The 19,729-nt window shown below is 39.2% G+C and overlaps 2 protein-coding genes across 2 annotated transcripts in view; one reads left to right on the forward strand and one right to left on the reverse strand.

The window, feature by feature from the left end:
- The window catches only part of KIAA0825 (KIAA0825 ortholog), a 485,484-nt gene extending 469,757 nt beyond the window's left edge, over positions 1-15,727 (reverse strand). The window contains exon 1 of the mRNA XM_025387614.1: positions 15,623-15,727. The gene's annotated coding sequence lies outside the window, so the exon portion shown is untranslated. The remainder of the gene's footprint in view (positions 1-15,622) is intronic.
- SLF1 (SMC5-SMC6 complex localization factor 1) overlaps positions 15,671-19,729 on the forward strand; it is a 74,488-nt gene continuing 70,429 nt past the window's right edge. The window contains exon 1 of the mRNA XM_025387615.1: positions 15,671-15,894. The gene's annotated coding sequence lies outside the window, so the exon portion shown is untranslated. The remainder of the gene's footprint in view (positions 15,895-19,729) is intronic.

Here is a 19,729-nt window from a genome sequence, read left to right on the forward strand (position 1 = left end):
GTAAAGGGTTCAATTCAATAAGAAGAGCTAACTACCCTAAATATATATGCACCCAATAAAGGAGCACCCAGATTCATAAAGCAAGTTATTTGAGACCTTCAAAGAGACTTAGACTCTCACACAATAATAGCAGGAGACTTTAATATCCCCACTGACAATGTTAGATAGATGATCAAGACAGAAAATTAACAAAGATATTCAGGACCTGAACTCAGCTCTGGATCAAATAAACCTGATAGATATCTACAGAACTCTCTATTCAAACACAACAGAATCATAAATTCTTCTCATTGCCACATGGCACTTACTCTAAAATTGATCACATAATCAGAAGTAAAATACTCCTCAGCAAATGCAAAAAAAAAAAAATGAAATCATAACAGTCTCTCAAACCACAGCACAATCAAATTAGAAGTCAAGACTAAAAAATTCACTCATGGTGGTTCATGCCTGTAATCCCAGCACTTTGGGAGGCTGAGGTGGGTGGATCACCTGAGGTCAGGAATTGAGAGTTTGAGACCAGCCTGGCCAACATGGTGAAACCCTGTCTCTACTAAAAATATGAAAATTAGCCAGGCATGGTGATGGGCACCTGTAATTCCAGCAACTTGGGAAGCTAAGGCAAGAGAATCACTTGAACCCAGGAAGTGGAGGTTACAGTGAGCTGAGACTGCACCATTGCACTCCAGTCTGGGAGACAGAATGAGGCTCCATGTCAAAAACAAACAAACAAAAAACACTCAAAATGATACAATTACATGGAAATTGAATAACATGCTCCTGAATGACTTTTGGGTAAATAATGAAATAAAGGCAGAGATCAAAATGTTTTTTGAAACTAAGAACAAAGATACAATGTACTAGAATCTCTGGAACACAACTAAGACAGTGTTAAGAGGGAAATTTATAGCACTAAATGCCTACATCAAAAAGTTAGAAAGATCTCAAGTTAACAAGCTAACATTACAATTAAAGAACTAGAGAACCAAAAGCAAACAAATCCAAAGCTAGTAGAAGACAAGAAATAACAAAAATAAGGGCTGAACTGAAGGAGACAGAGACAAGAAAAGCCATTTAAAAGATCAACAAATCCAGGAGCTGGATTTCAAAAACATTTGAAAAAATAGATAGATGGCTAGCCAGATTAATGAAGAAGAAAAGAGGGAAGATTATAAACACAATCAGAAATAATAAACACAATCAGAATAATAAGGGGGATATTACCAGTGACTACATAGAAATAAAAACAACTATCAGGGAATATTATAAACACCTCTATGTACATGAACTAGAAAATCTAGAAGAAATGGATACATTCCTGGACACATACATCCTCTCATGACTGAACCACAAAAAATTAAATCCCTGAACAGAATATGAAGGAGCTGTGAAACTGAACCAGCAATACATAGCTGACCAACCAAAAAAAGCCCAGAAGCAGATGATGGATTCACAGCTGTATTCTACCAGATGTACAAACAGGAGCTGGTACCATTTCTACTAAAACTATTTCAAAAAATTGAAAAGGAGGTACTTCTTCCTAACTCATTCTATGAGGCCAGCATCATCCTGATACCAAAACCTGACAGAGACACAGGAAAAAAAAAAAAAAAAAACCTTCAGGCCAATATTCTAGATGAACATCAGTGCAAAAATCCTCAAAAAAATACTTACAAACTGAATCTAGCAGCACATCAAAAAGCTTATGAAACATGATAAAGTAGGCTTCATTCCCAGGATGCAAGGTTGATTCAACATACTCAAATCAATAAATGTGACTCATCAAATAAACAGATCTAAAGACAAAAGCCACATAATTATCTCAATAGATGCAGAAAAGGCTTTTGATAATATGTACCATCTCTTCATGTTAAAAACTCTCAATAAACAAGGTATTGAAGGAACACACCTCAAAATAATAAGAGCCATCTATGACAAACCCATAGCCTACATTATACTGAATAGGCAAAAGCTGGAAGCAGTTTCCCCTTGAAAACTAGCACCAGGATGCCCTCTCTTGCCACTTCCATTCAACATAGTATCGAAAGTCCTAGCCAGAGCAATCAGAGAAGAGAAATAAACAAAGGGCATCCAAATAGGAAGAGAGGAAGTCAAACGATCTGTTTGCAGATGACATGATTTTATATCTAGAAAACCCCATAGTCTTAGCCCAAAGGCTCCTTCAGCTGATAAACAACTTCAGCAAAGTTTCAGGATACAAAATTAAAGTACAAAAATCATCAGCATTCCTGTATACCAACAACAACCAAACTGAGAGCCAAATCAGAAAGGCCATCCCATTCACAAGTGCCACAAAAATAAAATACCTAAAAATACAGCTAACCAAGGAGGTGAAAGATCTCTACAATGAGAATTACAAAACAGTCCTCAAAGAAATCAGAGAAAACACAAACAAATGGAAAAACATCCCATGCTCATGGATAGAGTCTATCTATATCATTAAAATGGCTACACTGCCCAAAGTAATTTATAGATTCAATGCTATTCCTATCAAACCACCAATGACATTCTTCACAGAACTAGAACAAATTATTTTAAAACGTATGTGGAACTAAAAAAGAGCCTAAATGACCAAGGTAATCCTAAACAAAAAGAACAAAGCTGGAGGAATTGTGTTACCTAACTTCAAACTACACTACAGGCAACAGTGACCAAAACAACTTGGTATTGGTACAAAAACAGGCACATAGACCAATGGAACAGAATAGGGAGCCCCATATCAGAAATAAGGTCGTGTATCTACAAGCATGTGATTTTTGACAAGGAAACTATCAATAGAGTAAATAGAAAACCTACAGAATGGGAGAAAATATTTGGAAACCATGCATCTGACAAAGATCTAATATTCAGCATCTAAAGGAGCTCAAAGAAATTTACCAGAGAAAAACAAACAACTCCATTAAAATGGGGGCTCATGGTCCTGCAGGCTGTACAAGCACAGTGCCAGCATCTGTTCAGCTTCTGGTGAGGCCTCAGGAGGCTTAGTCATGGCAGAGGGCAAAGCAGGAGCCTGTGTATCACATGCAAGAGAGGGGGAGGAGGTACCAGGTTCTTTTAAACAACCAACTCTTCAAGTGAATTCATTACCACATGGAGGGCACCAAGCCATTAATGAGGGATCCACCACCATGATCCAAACGCCTCCCAACATTCCCCACCTCCAACACTGGGGATAACATTTCAACATGAGATTTGGAGGGAGGGGACAAATGTCCAAACCATATCACTTTCTCAACCACCAGACTACATAATCTTCTTAAAACAAGACTGTATCTTCTTAACTTTTGTATCCCATTTCCCAGGCTAGTGGCTGGCACAGAGAAATTATGAAGTTATTTACGAGATCCCAAAGTATAATCTACAAACTTCTGAGGGAGTCCTGATATTCTTTCAGGTGGTATGCAACGTCAAAACTATTTTCATAACGATAAAATATTATATGTCATTTTTGCTATATTGACATTTGTACTAAAAGTGCAAAATCTTTGACACTTTAGGAAATCAGGCTGGGTGCGGTGGCTCATGCCTGTAATCCCAGCACTTTGGGAGGCTGAGGCGGGTGGATCACTGAGGTCAAGAGTTCGAGACCAGCCTGGCCAACATGGTGAAACCTCACTGGTACTAAAAATACAAAAATTAGCTGGGCATGGTGGCAGGCACCTATAATCCCAGTAACTCAGGAGGCGGAGGCAGGAGAATAGCTTGAACCCAGGAGACAGAGGTTGTAGTGAGCCAAGATCATGCCACTGCCTTCTACCCTGGGCGACAGAGCGAGCGTCTGCCTCCAAAACAAAAAACAAAAAACAAAAAGTTATATTAGTTTTCCATTGCTGCTATAATAAATCACCACAAATTTATTGGCATAAAAACACAAAATTGTTGTCTTACAGTTTTCTAGGTCAGAAATCTGAAACAGGTCTCACAAAGCTAAGATCAAGTGGTAAGCGGAGCTTCATTCCTTTTTGGAGATTCTGGGGATAAATCATTGTTTCTTTTGCATGTTCCAGCTTTAGAGGCTGCCCTCATTCCTTGACTTGTGGCCCACTTCCTCCATTTTCTAGCTAGCTAAGTGGGTTGTCTTTTTCCCATTGCATTATTCAGAATTCTTTTTCACCTCCCTCTTCCACTTTTGAGAACCCTTGTAATTACATTGAGACCACTTGGATAATCCATGATAATCTCACTATATTAAGGTAAACTGATTAGCAACCTTAATTCCATTTGTAACCTTAATTCCCCTTGGCCATGTAACATAACACAGTCACAGGTTCTATAGATTAGGATGTGGTATCTCATGGAGGCCATTATCTTGCCTACCACAGTACTCATTATATTTTTTTCACCGTTACACACTCAGAATAGTGCCAGGTTTGCTTATGTCTTTGATAGGAAGTAAAAATTACTACTTATTTATTTATTTATTTATTTATTGAGACAGAGTCTCACTCTGTTGCCCGGGAGGGAGTGCAGTGTTGCAATCTCTGCTCATGGCAACCTCTACCTCCCAAGTTCAAGTAATTCTCATGCCTCAGCCTCCCAAGTAACTGGGATTACAGGTGCATGCCACCACACCTGGCTAATTTGTGTGTGTGTGTGTGTGTGTGTGTATAATTTTTTTTTTGTAGAGATGGGGCTTCGCCATGTTGGCTAGGCTGGTCTTGAACTCTTGACCTCAAGTGATCTACCCACCTCTGCCTCCCAAAGTGCTGAGATTACAGGCCTGAGCCACTGTACAAGGCCAAAAATTACTATTAATACTTTTATTAACCTTTGTATACACTATATATTTTCTCAAAATTAATCAAATTGGGTGGAACTTCAATGAAAACATCAGACCATATTTGTTGTCAATGATAAAATTTGAGCTTTCCAAGCAAAAATTAGAAATTTTGGAAAATTTGTATACTGTCAGATGGACAGTTTTCCAATACTACAAGATTCTTCTCATGAGACTACTGGTGATATTAACTAATGAGAATTTTTAACATTGTATAATGAAATTTATTAAGATTTAGAAAATCAGCATACCTCAATGAATCAATATTTTCCAAAAGGCTGGTACATTATGTAACAGAATCATCTATTTGTAAAGGATTTATTCAAAGTACAAAATAGACCAAGGGATTTTAATGTAATAGTGTGCCCAAAATAAACTGATATGATTTCAGATTCTATATTGCAACTAAATTTTAATAAAATTCCACTTGTTAAATTTTGGTGACCAAAGAAGAATATTCACAATTATCTGAAAAGGCCATTTAAATAACTCCCTTCTTTTCCAGCTACATACATGTGTAAGGTTAGATTTTGCTTATTCTTCAACCAAAACAATATTTCACCAAAGACTGAATGCAGAAGCAGATCTGAAATTCAGCTCTCTTTTATTAAGCCAGACATTGAAGAGACATTGCAAAATATAAAACAATACCACTCTTCCACTAAAATTTGTTTTGAAAAATATAGCTTTCTTTAAAGCTGTTTATGTTAATATGTAGTGGTTTGTTGAAATAAGTATTTTCAAAAATATTTCATTTTAATTTATAATACAAAAAATATAAGTAAATATAATTACATAAATAAAAACTCGCTGAGGTCTTCAGTAATTTTTAAGAGTACAAAAGACTACTGAGACCAAAAGTTTGAGAACTGCTGAGTTAGACAAATGAGAAAGCCTTAGAAAGGTAATTACCAAGTAAAGTTAATCAAAAGAATAAGCACTGGCAGCACTAAAGGATACCAGAGTACAGAAAGCAACATAGAAACAGAGCCTACGGGAGGCTGAAGCAGGAGTGGGAGGCCGAGGCAGAAGTGGGAGGCCGAGGCAGGAGAATCGCTTGAACCTGGGAGGAGGAGATTGCAGTCAGCCAAGATTGCACCACTGCACTCCAGCCTGGGCAACAGAGCCAGACTCCATCTCAAAAATGAAAAAAAAAGTAAAAAAAAGAAAGCAACACAGAAACAGAGCCTAGAAGGTCCCCATTTACAACCAGCTCCACTCCTAAATTCCTTCCCAGTGAAAGCTCTTAACAGCAGAGGACAGACTGGATCACCTTGGAAGAACTGAACTGCCATGAGCATTTCTGATGGCTAGCATGAATATATGCTAGAGAAGGAAAGAATGATATATCTGAAAAAATTTAAAGGAATACATTGTTACGTGATTATACACAAAACTTGCATTTTTTAAATGAAAAATATTTGATGAGCTGAAGTTTGAAAAGTCAAAGAAGATGGGTAAAGAAATGTCACAATGGCTGGGCGTGGTGCCTCACACTTGCAATCTCAGCACTTTGGGAGGCCAAGGCAAGTGGATCACTTAAGGTCAGGAGTTCGAGACCAGCCTGGCCAACATGGTGAAACCCCGTCTCTACTAAAAATACAAAAATTAGCTGGGCATGGTGGCGCATGCCTGTAATCCCAGCTACTCGAGAGGCTGAGACACGAGAATTGCTTGAACCTGGGAGGCGAAGGTTGCAGTGAGCCGAGATTGTGCCATTGCACTCCAACCTTCTAGCCTGGGTGACAGAGCAAGACTGTCTCACAAAAAAAAAAAAAAAAAAAAAAAAGTCATGACATAGGGTTAGGTGCAGGGGCTCACACCTGTAATCCTAGCACTTTGGGAGGTTGAGGAAGGTGGATTGCCTGAGCTCAGTGTTCAAGACCAGCCTGGGCAACATGGTGAAACCCCATCTCTACTAAAATACAAAAAAAATTAGCCGGGCGTGGCGGCGTGTGCCTGTAGTCCCAGCTACTCGGGAGGCTGAGACAGAAGAATTGCTTGAACCTGAGAGGAGGTTGCAGTGAGCCGAGATAGTTCCACTGCACTACAGTCTGGGTGACAGAGTGAGACTCCATCTCCAAAAAAATAAAAAATAAAAAAGATTAAAAAAAAAAAGTTATGACACAATGAAGCACAAAATATTCGTCTGTATTACAAAAATTCAGACCTCCTCAGTATAATGCTCTTCAAAATGAGTTCCTATCACTGCTCAGTTTAAACTCTAAAGTGTTGAATTAGCTGTGCTCCCTGGAAGGAAAATGGACAGTAAACTGGTAGTGTGGCATAACTGCTGGCTGCTAGAAACAACTGCAGCTGTACAACCTCCCTGATACCCCATGGCTAGGGTCAGGGAAGTGATCTTTTGGGTAAATCTTAGCAAACACATAACAAAAGTGACAGCAAAGCACTACCATATTACTCAACTGGAATAACTGTATGCCCTACTAAGTAGAGCAAACAAGACCTTTTCCAGGAAGCATGATAAAAAGAAAAAGCCCTAAATTTAGATTCTTAAGACCTAGCCTCTGGTTCAAGTCACATGTTTCCTAAGTTATCCATTATGTTAAATCGCCTCTTTAATCTTCATTTCCTCGTGTATAATAGTTAATCTAAATTAGTTGTTTTCTAATTCAGCTGTGTTTCCCAGTAACAAATACATTTTATATCCCCAATCCTGAAACCACATGTATCTGAAACAAAAATACAGGCTATGATTCACCAAATTGATGGCTTATAACCTGCCATTTGAAAAGCACTGAAATTATGGATCTCTACGTTTACTTATTAAAAACAACAAAAAGGTGGTGGGGGTTGGGGGGAAGGATCCTATGAAACTATATTTTTACCTTTGTGGCTACAGAGGTATCTTTGGTAAAGAGGCAAATAGACATTTAAGTGTTAGGCTAATATTCTAACCATGGATCCCAAAATACGGGGATTACAGGCATGAGGCCGGGCATGGTGCCTCATGCCTATAATCCCAGCACTTTGGGAGGCCAAGGCAGGGGGACTGCTTCAGTACAAGAGTTCGAGACCTGGTTGGGCAACACAGCGAGAACCTGTCTCCACAAAAAAAATAAAAAAATTTTTTACATAGTAGCGCACACCTGTAGCCCCAGCTACTTGGGAGGCCAAGGTGGGAGGATCCCTTGGGCCCAGGAATTCAAGGTTGCAGTGAGCTGTGATGTACCACTGTATTCCAGGCTGGGTGACAGAGTGAGACCCTGTCTCAGGAAAAAAAAAAAAAAATTTACATTATATTTAATTGGCTACCTGAATTTAGAAATTTTTTTTTTTTTTTTTTTTGAGACGGAGTCTTGCTCTGTAGCCCGGGCTGGAGTGCAGTGGCTGGATCTCAGCTCACTGCAAGCTCCACCTCCCGGGTTTACGCCATTCTCCTGGCTCAGCCTCCGGAGTAGCTGGGACTACAGGCGCCCGCCACCTCGCCCGGCTAGTTTTTTGTATTTTTAGTAGAGACGGGGTTTCACCATGTTAGCCAGGATGGTCTCGATCTCCTGACCTCGTGATCCGCCCGTCTCGGCCTCCCAAAGTGCTGGGATTACAGGCTTGAGCCACCGCGCCCGGCCTGAATTTAGAAATTTAGACAACAGTGTGTGTTTAACCACGTGATGCCAAAAATCAGTTGCTTAGCTAATGTTTGCATTTCTAAACTGTTACTGGGAACAGATGTTTTGATTCCTAACTGTTCTGGCTAACAAAACTGTATTCTAAAATATAAGAAGATAATGTAAGCACATATGACTCAAATGTTAGTATCAATGTCTGGCAGTAGGGATTATACTTTTCTTGAGGGCAGGAGGGGGTGGAACAGGCAGTAAAATTCAAGATTTGAAATTCAAATATATTTGTAAGTTTTAGCATATGACAACTATTGATCATTTTTACTAATACCTAACATTGAATACCGTGGCAACATGGGATTCCTCTAATATATGACTTCGGCTTTTGAACTCTGCACTGGCCTAGTTGAAGCTTTCTTAGAACAGTGCAGCACTTTGTATTCTTACTCAACTCTTCTTTCTTCCTTCCTTCTCTTCTTTGTAGGCTGTCAGACGTGCATTGAGGCCTAAAGGCATTTCTTTCCTACTCCCGCTTCCTCTCCTTTATTCTTCACAAGCAGTTTCCCCAATAAACATCTTGTACATCTAATCTCCTCTTGGCATCTGTTTCTTGGGGAATTTGAACAAATAAAGTGCCTTACTATACCAGGCACCAATATTAAACTCTATGCATGCATTGTTTTATTTAATCTTCACGAAAGGCCTATGAAGACATCATTATTCCCATTTTACAAATAATGAAACAGTAGAAAAGTACTTTCTGTCATACAACTAGTGACAGAGTTGGGATTCGAATCCAAGTCTGTTTGACTTCATAGTTGGAGCCACAGACCTTATTTTAAAACAGTGAGTTTATTAAAAATAAAAAACAATACTACAGACCCTTGATAATTTTTTTCTGATGCCTGTGTACTTACACACATTATTACATTTAATCGTAGTAAACCCATAAAGTTGACAGTATTACCACTTTACAGATGAAGAAACTGTGGCTCAGAGAATTTAAGTAACTTCTTCAAGGCTATCATTATATGTTCATTAGTTTAAGCTCAACTCCAGATCCTCTCTGAATTCAGTTGTTTATATTATACTGCATTGCCTAATTAGTCAAAATGACATTGTATCATTTTGAGCTTTTATATTTGTTAAAACTTTTTATATGGAATGTATGTATTTCAAGGGATGCACTAAAGTTTGACCTTGTCCTCTGTATTTTTTTTGAGAGAATCTTTCACTCTGTCACCCAGGTTGGAGTGCAGTGACATGATCTCAGTTCACTGCAACATCTGTTCCCCGGGTTAAAGTGATTCTCTTGCCTCGGACTCCAGGAGTAGCTGGGATTACCGGTGCCCACCACCACACCCAGCTAATTTTTGTATTTTTTTGGTAGAGATGGTGTTTTACCATGCAGATCAGGCTGGTCCTGGACTCCTTGTCTCAAGAGATCCGCCCGCATTGGCCTTCCAAAGTGCTGGGGTTACAGGCATGAGCCACTGTGCTGGCCAACCTTGTCTTCTGTATTTTAACAAAGTCTGCATTTGGCCTTAGTGTTGGCTTTTAGAAAGTAAATAGTCAAAAAGGCCAGGTGCAGTACCTGTCACAAAAGTACTCAATCTAGGGAGGTGAGTAGGGGCTGAATCCAGCCCATACTTTGGTGGCCCAGCCATGTGTCCTTGCAGGGCTGTTGCCACAGAGAAAACGGTGCCTTTTTCCAATCCTTACAAAAGTACCATCAATTATCCCCTTTATCATTTTTTATTGGGTCTATTTGATGCTTCTCTCTTTTCTTCTTATTAGTCTTGCTAGCGGTCTATCAATTTTGTCCTTTGTAGGGACATAGATGAAGCTGGAAACCATCATTCTCAGCAAACAATCCAAGGACAAAAAACCAAACACCGCCGGGCGCGGTGGCTCACGCCTGTAATCCCAGCACTTTGGGAGGCCGAGGCGGGCGGATCACGAGGTCAGGAGATCGAGACCATCCTGGCTAACATGGTGAAACCCCGTCTCTACTAAAAATGCAAAAAATTAGCCGGGCGAAGCGGCGGGCGCCTGTAGTCCCAGCTACTCGGGGGGCTGAGGCAGGAGAATGGCGTGAACCCGGGAGGCGGAGCTTGCAGTGAGCCGAGATCGCGCCACTGCACCCCAGCCTGGGCGACTAAGCGGAGACTCTGTCTCCAAAAAAACAAAAAAACAAAAACAAAAAAAAACCAAACACCTCCTGTTCTCACTCATAGGTGGGAATTGAACAATGAGAACACTTGGACACAGGATGGGGAACATCACACACCAGGGCCTGTCATGGGGTCGGGGGAGCAGGGAAGGATAGCATTAGGAGATATATCTAATGTAAATGAGTTAATGGGTACAGCACACCAACATGGCACATGTATACATATGTAACAAACCTGCACATTGTGCACAGGTACAGAAAAAAAAAGTACCATCAGTTACACACTATATATCCAAGAGTTACGGATCCTCCAGAAGGGGGTGCCCTTTTCTAATCACACAAGGTGCTATAAGGGCTAGCTGTGAATCCGGAGGACAACAAGGTGAGAGGGCGGCTAATGCCTCATTATATACCCTTTCATACCTCATTAATTTTGCACCAAGTTTAAATTAAAAATATGATTGATATGGTAATACATGTAGTATTATATGTGTTCATAACCCGTGGGTCACCATTTCTCCTTCTACAATTTGTAATAAGAAAATAGATATGAATATGTCTAAATATTTTACTATAAAAATCTTTATTGTACTATTACTTAACAGAAAGAAGTCAGTTTAAAGTTTTTACATATTTATAAAATTGAATAGCATGCAGGCCCTAAATATTATTTTATAGAAGCAAATTTACTGACATGGGAAAATTCACGGCGTAGCACATTGAAAAAAGCAAGTCACAAGACAATATAGATAGTATTATTTCATTTTTATTTTAAAAGCACATATATGCAAATCTGTAATAATACAGAGAAAAATCATAAGTTATTTCTGAGTGGTGGGATCATGGGCCACTCTTCCTTTTCCTTTCCTTTTTGGCATATTTGTAACATTCTAATATTTCTGTAACAAATGGGCATTTTTCCATAACAAAGAAAACAAATGCCAACTCCATCCTCCACCCCATCCTAGTTATACACACAGATTGCTTATTGTTAAATGCCTAACATCTTTAACTTGCCCACAGTTATCTACAGCTTGTCCTAAGCTCAGCTTTTTACCTTAGCTTTATTACCAGCCTTCATCCATCTTACATATCCAAAGTGACCTAGGTACTATTTCTGTTTTCTGACACCTTTGCATCTTCCAGTAGAACACTTCTCCCTCTTGTTCCCCTGCCAAAATCCTTACCATCCTATAGGGCACAAACTCAATATTACCTTTTTTATGAGGTCTTTCCTCATCTGACCTCCTGGAAAAAAAAAAAAATCTCTTTTCTTTGCATTCCCATCATGCTTTGTGTTCAATGACATATGTGAATTGCCCCACATATAATTATTTTTGTATATAACTTTATCTCTCCTAGTAGACTCTAAGTGAAAAAATTCTTCACCTTTGTCTAATTTATAAAGCATTTTTATATCCACTAATCTTTTATCCTTGCAAGACTGAGCAAGAAAAAGAATCAATATTTATTTAATAGCAGTTGTGTATCAGACATGTTTGAGGCTTTATATGTCAACTCACTTAACCCTCACAGCAATCCTATGGATCCATTTTACATATGAAAACATAAGCTCACAAAGGTTCAGTGACTTAGTAGTGTCATAGCTGGTTTAAAAAAAAAAAAAAAAAAAAAAGCATTACTGTGATTTTTTTAACTCTATTCTTCCTATTGCAACAACATGATTCTGTGTCCACCATTGTGGAAGACGTGAACACATATAAAAGCTCATATGAAACACATCAAAATTGATGAGGGTTTTCTGGCACACTAGAACTGCTATATTCAGATAATACTTGGGAGTCAACTAAAGTCAGAGGATTTTTGAGGTAGGAGGGACCTTATAGATAATCTAATCCATCAAACTCCTGTATGTTATAGATGAGAAACAAGATACCCAGAGAAATAAATTTGCTTTTGCACACATTTAGCAGCTGATCCAGGATTAAAAATTCAACTGGAGGCTGTATAGCAAAGTGGTTAAGATGATCACTTTTGGGGTCACAGGCCTTCATCCAAATCATAGCTGTGTTTAATGACTATGTGTAACCTAGGACAATTTACAAAGCTTATATTTGCCTCAGTTTTCGTATCTGTAAAAGGAGGATAATACTTACTTATTGTGCTGTGAGGAGTAATTTAACACTGAATAGCAGAGAATAAACACAGAAAAAAATATTAGATATTTTCTCATCTCCTGTCTCACAGTCCAGTCGTCTTTACAAAACAGCACATTGCCTTTTATGAATGAGTGTGGAGTGGACACTGTATTTCAGGGTCAAGGTGAGTAACAATAAATATTTATTTATGTGGTAAATCCTTTAAAAAAATGTACAAATACTTCTCAGTGGATAAATAACATTTTAAAAAGGAATCATTCATTCAATAAATGTTTATTTTTTATTTTTTAGAGACAGGATCTTACTCTGTTGTGCAGATTGGAGTGCAGTAGTGTGATCATAGTTCACTGTAAGCTATGTTTATTTATTAGAGGAAGTATAGAACACAGTAAAAAGAGCCAAAATTTAGAGGACCTGGATTCAAATCCTCATGCCTTAGCCTACCAAAGTATTGGGATTACGGTCATGAGTCATGGTTCCTGACTTATTTATTGAGCTTCTATTACACGCCAGGCACAGTGCTAGATGCTGGGTATGAGATGATGAATAAAACAGACATAATCTCAACCTTCATAAGCACTGAAATTTGATAGCAAAATATCCCTGAGATCTGCCTATGGGATCTGTCTACAAGTCAATGCAAAGATCTGCCTACAAGTCAATGCAATGTAATCAAATACACATTAGTATTTGAGGCTAGCTATACCTATATAGTTGTAAAACAGGATATTCTTTAGAATTAAGTTCTATGTCATTTCTAGTATCGGTCATTTCAACTAAATTTTTATAAATTCTCTGAAAATTAGGCTATTTCTATTTCTCTAAATAGAATAGGTTATTGGGATGGGCAGGTTTAATTAAGCATATTCCCTGAAACTATGTGATAATCCCCATCTGTTTGAGGATTGTGTGAGTAGAACAGCACAGTTTTGCTAATAATTCCTTATAAATCATTACAGAGTTCAATTTTATGAATTTGTGCTCATTTACTCATTTTCTCTCCCTACACACACACACACACACACACACAAATATACATGTATACAAATATGTGTGTGAAAAGCTGCCTAAAGAGATAGTTAGCTGATACTGTGGACTCAGAGTCACCAATATGCTTGCTGATGGTCTCCAGATCTTCTGTATTTGCCCCACGTGTTATGACAATGTACAGTATAGGCATTTGTTTGAATTAGGATAATAAAACTGGCCAAGGATAAAGGCAGTAAAGAAACTGCATTATTTACATGTCAAAATTACCTTATGGTGATGAACACATCCCTGAAGTCCCTTTTATCCTCAAGTTTTGCTATCCACTTGATTTCTGAATGTGACATACTATCTATCCATTTTTACCTGGGAGTGAAAATAATGATACTATTATGTTTACTTATAAAGGTATAGAGCACAGTTTAGAGCCAAAATGTAGAGTCAGGTAGACTGGATTCAAATTTTAATTGTGCCATTTAATTGTATAATTTATGGAAAATCACAACCTCTTTGAGTCTCAGTATAAAAGGTGTTGCAAAATAGAAATAATACAATTTTTGTGATTTTGTTAAGCATTAAATAAAATAATAAATGTAAAGTGCCTGGCAGACAGTATCTACTCTGGGTATTAATGATTGGCTACATTCAAGAACAATTAATAGAGATAAATCACTGCCTCTAAAAACTAGTTGCTGTACAGATAAAATATACAGTATCCCTGAAGTAATTTATAATACTTTCAACTGGAGAAATAAACAAAAAATACAAGATTCAACAAAATGTCAAAATTGGGATTAATGGGGAGATTATAAGTTTGTTGAATTATTAACCAACAGGGTTAGAAAATCAATGTGCTATCCTAAATATGGTTTGGCTGCATTATTCTCAAAAGGTAAGAAGGCACTGGCCTGGTGTAACAGGGGCCTTGAATTGAACATACTGCATTTTTCTTTATGGGTATGCTCCGATAAAGAAAATGTTTTTATGCAATACATAAAGAAAAATGCAATAGTACCTACAACTCTTTTGGGAACTGACTGTTTTGAAAAAATAACAGTTGCCTTTTACGGGGGGTTGGTGGGGAGGTAATTATTTAAACACAAGGTGGCAAGTGAAAACTACTTACCTAAGAAATTGCATTACTTAAGAGAAGTCGCCAAGGTTCACTACATCACATCTTTCAAATCTTAAATGAGCACCTTTCCTCACATTATCCCTTTGTCGGAAGCGATTTCTCTTTACAACTGTTGAGGCTACCTCAGACCTCCATCCACAATTCTCCTGAATCCTTCATTATCGACAAAGCCTGGGGCAGAGCGCAAGCATTCCTTTCTGAAAGCGCACCTACTTACAGATCACTGTTTTCCAAAAATGCATCTAATGCCCAAGCATGAAATTACAGGCTTGTTCTCTCACGTCTCAGCCAGGAAAACAAAGACCGTTCTTCTCACCCAATTCAAATGGCGGGAGGAACCTTCAATTAATTCTAAATCAGGAAGGAACCTCCCCATCTCACTTCCCAAATGTTTGTAAAAGATGTCTTCTTCAGCCAACTTCCTGCCTTCCAGGCACGGCACCCCAGAACTACGGAAACAGTACTCAGGAATCGAGAGTGGCCAAACGCTGCTAATGGGAGATAGGACACTCGTTGATCATGGGCAGAGAAACTCGGCACAACGCCGAGTCACGGTACACGGTGTCTTCGGCCTCGCCCAGGGACACTTGGTGACCCGAGGTCGAGTTCCAAGTTGGAGACAGATTTTGCGAGTGGATGAGACGGTAAGCCGGGATCCCAGGGCCTTCTCCAGCTGCACTGGGTGTCAAGCGACACGGGGTTGGATGGGGACTCCTTCTGGTTCAACCCTCGCCCACTCACTTCTCCGGCTGGCCAAAATGCTGCACAGAGCCCCGGCCAGCCATTAATATCAGACCCAGCAGAAAACCCAGTAAAATCACTTACCAGTCTTCCACCTCCGGTGCTGATCTAGCAGGAGCCTGACTCGCTGGCCAGACTCAAGCTCGGCACCAGATATTACCACCCTGGCGACGGCTCCAGAGCGTCACTGACAACCACCCGGAAATGTTACTATCGCTTCCGGGGCTGCCTAGCGCGCGGCGGGAAATTATTTCCCAGAGCCCGGATTAGTGAAGCAGTTGAGTGCTGCAGCGGCAGTCGTCGCCCCTGCCGCCGCCGCCACCGAAGGAAGCATCGCAGACACTTCGGCCGGGAAGGTAAAGGGGCTCAGCTAGGAAGACACAGTGTATTCTGTCTCTATGGGGATGTTTCCTCCCCGGGCTGTACCTCCGAAGTTTCTGCCTACCGGCTGCGAGGCTAGGAAGGGAGCGGCTGGGGTGAGCGGCAGCGGTGTCCGGCGGCTCTTGCGCTTTCTAGCCGCAGTTCTTCCGACTTCGCTCTCGGCGCCAGAATTGGTGGGCTGCGGCTGCAGACCCCGCGACGCCTCGCCCGTGCCGCTGCGGGGACTGCCACCGAGCGCCTGTCTGCAGTACTGGGCTGAGCCGCTTCCCCCGCTCCTGCTTGCGCAGCTCTGCAGCTCGGCCCGCAGCCTGGAAGGCACTAGGCCCCCCGCGTCTCTCGTTTCCATAGAACCCATGGGGACGCCTCATCCTGATACAGAGTTTTGGCTGCTTTCCATAACTTAGCGTCTGCGAAGGTGGCTGGGATCCCCCAGGCCCACCTTCCTGTGACGAAGAAAATTGTGTCATTCTTTCCTCTCTAGTAGAATTTTTTTAAAAAAATATACTAAAACGGCAGTGATCCTATCTCTGACTGCTATAGGCCTTTAAACACAAACATACACACATACACGTTTCCCTGAAGGGAGGGTCTGTGTTCCTGGGGATTACATTTCAGCTGCCTGAAGGCTGGAAACAAGACTAAGTGGCTATTTTAAGATTTCTTCCACTTCCAAAGCCTCAGATTAAATATTGACAAAAAAAGAAAAAAATTGGTCCGTCTCGGGTACTTCATACCATTATTTGACTCAGGAGTTAGATGGAGCTTTGCTTTGGAGGCACCAGCCTCTTTTTTGACGAATGACTTTCTTATTTAAAAAATCGTTGTTGTTGAAATACTGGGAATGAATATTTGAACTGAATTTACAATTTATATGTGACGGACAATGCACCTTGTGGACTTTTTGGTTTATGTTATACCGTTGTGCCTCAATTCCTGAAAATATCTGTGGATGTGCAGGATGTTCTCATTATTGGAAAGTTTGATTACGTCTATTGCAGGTGTTCAATAAGTTGCTAGTATGAAGTGGATTTATATAAGAGAGTAAATTTCTTTATTTTCTTGTCCTGTCCTATCCTGTACTGTTTCTTTCCTTTGCTTGCTTGCTTGCTTGCTTGCTTGCTTGCTTGCTTGCTTTGACAGAGCCTCGCTCTGTTGCCCAGCCTGGAGTGCAGTGGCGCCATATCAGCTGGCTGCAACCTCCGGCTCCCAGGTTCAAGCAATTCTCCTATCTCAGCCTTCCGAGTAGCTGGTATTACAGGTGTGCGACACCACGCCCGACTAATTTTTTGCATTTTTAATAGAGACAGGATTTCACCATGTTGTCCAGGCTGGTCTTAAACTCCTGACCTCAAGTGATCCGCCCGCCTCGGCCTCCCAAAGTGCTGGGATTACAGGCGTGAGCCACCGGGTAACTCTTGAGTATTCTTAATTTAAAGGAACTAGGATGTGCAGATACTTGAATGTTTAAGTCAGTTTTATTGTAAAGACAGCTAACCTTCAATACTGCAAATAAACCCTTATTCTGTTTTCTAAATCCAGATTTTATTATGCGTTAAGTAAAATTGAATTACATGACCTAACATTTTCTTGCTTCCCTAAAGCATAAAGCGTGTATCACCTGAAAGTCACTGAAAAGATGATCAAATGTGGTTACTTTTCATAATCAAAATTCGGAACTCTTAAGATTTCATAATAAGCATCCACAGTTTCCACTGATGTTCAAAAACATTGCGTTTTGGGAAACCAGTAGTATAGCTTTTATTTATTAGTATTTTCCTTATTATATGTATCTTGATTATATTACCCTAAAGTAGGGTTTTCACCATTTAAACATTTTTAAAAAGTAAAATAAAAAATTCTGTGTTGGCTTTGAATAATAAATCCTAAACAAAACGAACTCTCTCAAAAATGTAACTAAAATGAAACATCATCTGTTACTCTTGTAGTTGACCCTTTGAATATGCTAATAGAAAATACATATGTATAATGTACTGTGTACTATTTCTGCCCTTATAAGGGCATGTTACTGCTTAAAAGTAGAATAACTCTGGAACTTTTAAGTTCACTTAATTCATACTTTCTGTCAAAATGACTTTGAAATTTAAAACACACTGGTTATTTTTGAGGAGGAAGAAAGGCTTTGTTGTATGAATTACTCTAATGATTGATTGATACCAAATCACTTTTGAGGGGAAAATAATGAAAACTTTCTCATTAGACCAAAAGAGCACTCTTCAGATTGTTTCTAGAAATGCTTTGAAATTTTAGACACTGTTATTTTACTGAAAATAATTTATAATTATGTTTAAATTTTTTCAATGATATTGCTGTTCTAAATGTCTTCCCACCTTGTACTGTTCATTGCATGTAATGTATCTTTCTTTTGTGTTAGCTGAAAGTGGATTGCTTTATGAAATTATAATGTTGTTAAAAGTATTAGGCTAAGTTCTGAAGTTCTTTTCAGCTTGGTGTTGTAGAAAAGGCATATAATTTTTGCAGAAAGACTTATCTGTGCATCTTGTTTTTACCATTTATTAACTGTGTACCCTTGAAGTAGTTTCTTAATCACTCAGATTTTCCAGTATCCTCATCTGCACAAGAAAAATAAATAGCACTTATGTTGTGAAGAAGGAAATGAGCTAACATTTATGAAGTGTATAAACCACAGTAGGTCCTCAGTAAAAATTGAATCCTGCTTGTTCAACCTTAGACATATGCTCTTCCTAAGTAAACCAAATTTCCTAGGATACCAAAGCACATTTGACTTCTGTCCTCTATGGCTAACCAATATCTACTGTCCATCTATTCTTTTTACGAACCTTTCATCTCTTGACCAGCTTGCTTCCTTAAGGACTCCTTCATCCCTAAGTTAACATCTGCCCAGGCTGTGCCTTGTACAGTATTGGATAGATTGGACATCTCCATATGTTCCCCTAAGCTTCTCATTTCTTTCTCACCATATTCACTTTGCTGCTTGTTCTGTTTCTTCCTTCTAGTGCTAAATTTGTCATCAGAGGGACTAATTCCTGCTTCTTTCCCAAATAATGCCATGGAAGTAAGAACAGCCCTCAAGTCTCATCACTGGATACTTCTGTCAAATAATATTTATACATACACACACGTGTATGTGCATCTCTCTCTCATGTCTTTGAAGGATGGGGCAGGAAATAGACACTGTGTCTTTAAAAAAAAAAAAAAAAGTCCGAAGACCAGCTGAGTTACACTAAACCAAGGGCCTAATTTGGCTCCGAGGCCTAAAGGGGCCAGAATTTCTGAACGTCACTTGTAGTTAAAAGCCAAACAGTATTTTACACACACAGTGTAAGTACTGTGACATGTGTCTGCCTTTTGCAATATTGGTTCAAACAGAGATCCAACACTTGGACCCTTTTCAGTTTTAACAGTTATTTGTTTACTTTCCCAGTTAAATGTTTTGAATAAGAGAAATCACGAAAATTTTTCAGACTCTTTAATTCAGAGCAAAAATCTTGACTGCATTCCGTGCTGGGTATATGCTTTTCAGATGAGGGGAGTGTCAAATAATTTTCCTTAGTTTGCTGTAGAAGTAGGTTTAAAATCAAAAGAATTCACCAAAATAACAAACACTAAGAAACCACTAGTTTTCATAATATGACCTTAAAACCATGAAGAGTATTAAGTGGCAGGGAAAAATGATCACGATATAATATTACATAAAAATGAAGATATGAAACAATGTAATATCCAAATTTTGTTATATATATATTTTCACACTCAGATAAAACCTAAAAGTCAACATCCCTCCCCAGTGTTAACAATGGTATTACAGGC

The sequence above is a fragment of the Theropithecus gelada genome, chromosome 6 (genome assembly GCF_003255815.1).
Source record: "Theropithecus gelada isolate Dixy chromosome 6, Tgel_1.0, whole genome shotgun sequence".
Lineage (NCBI taxonomy): Eukaryota > Metazoa > Chordata > Mammalia > Primates > Cercopithecidae > Theropithecus > Theropithecus gelada.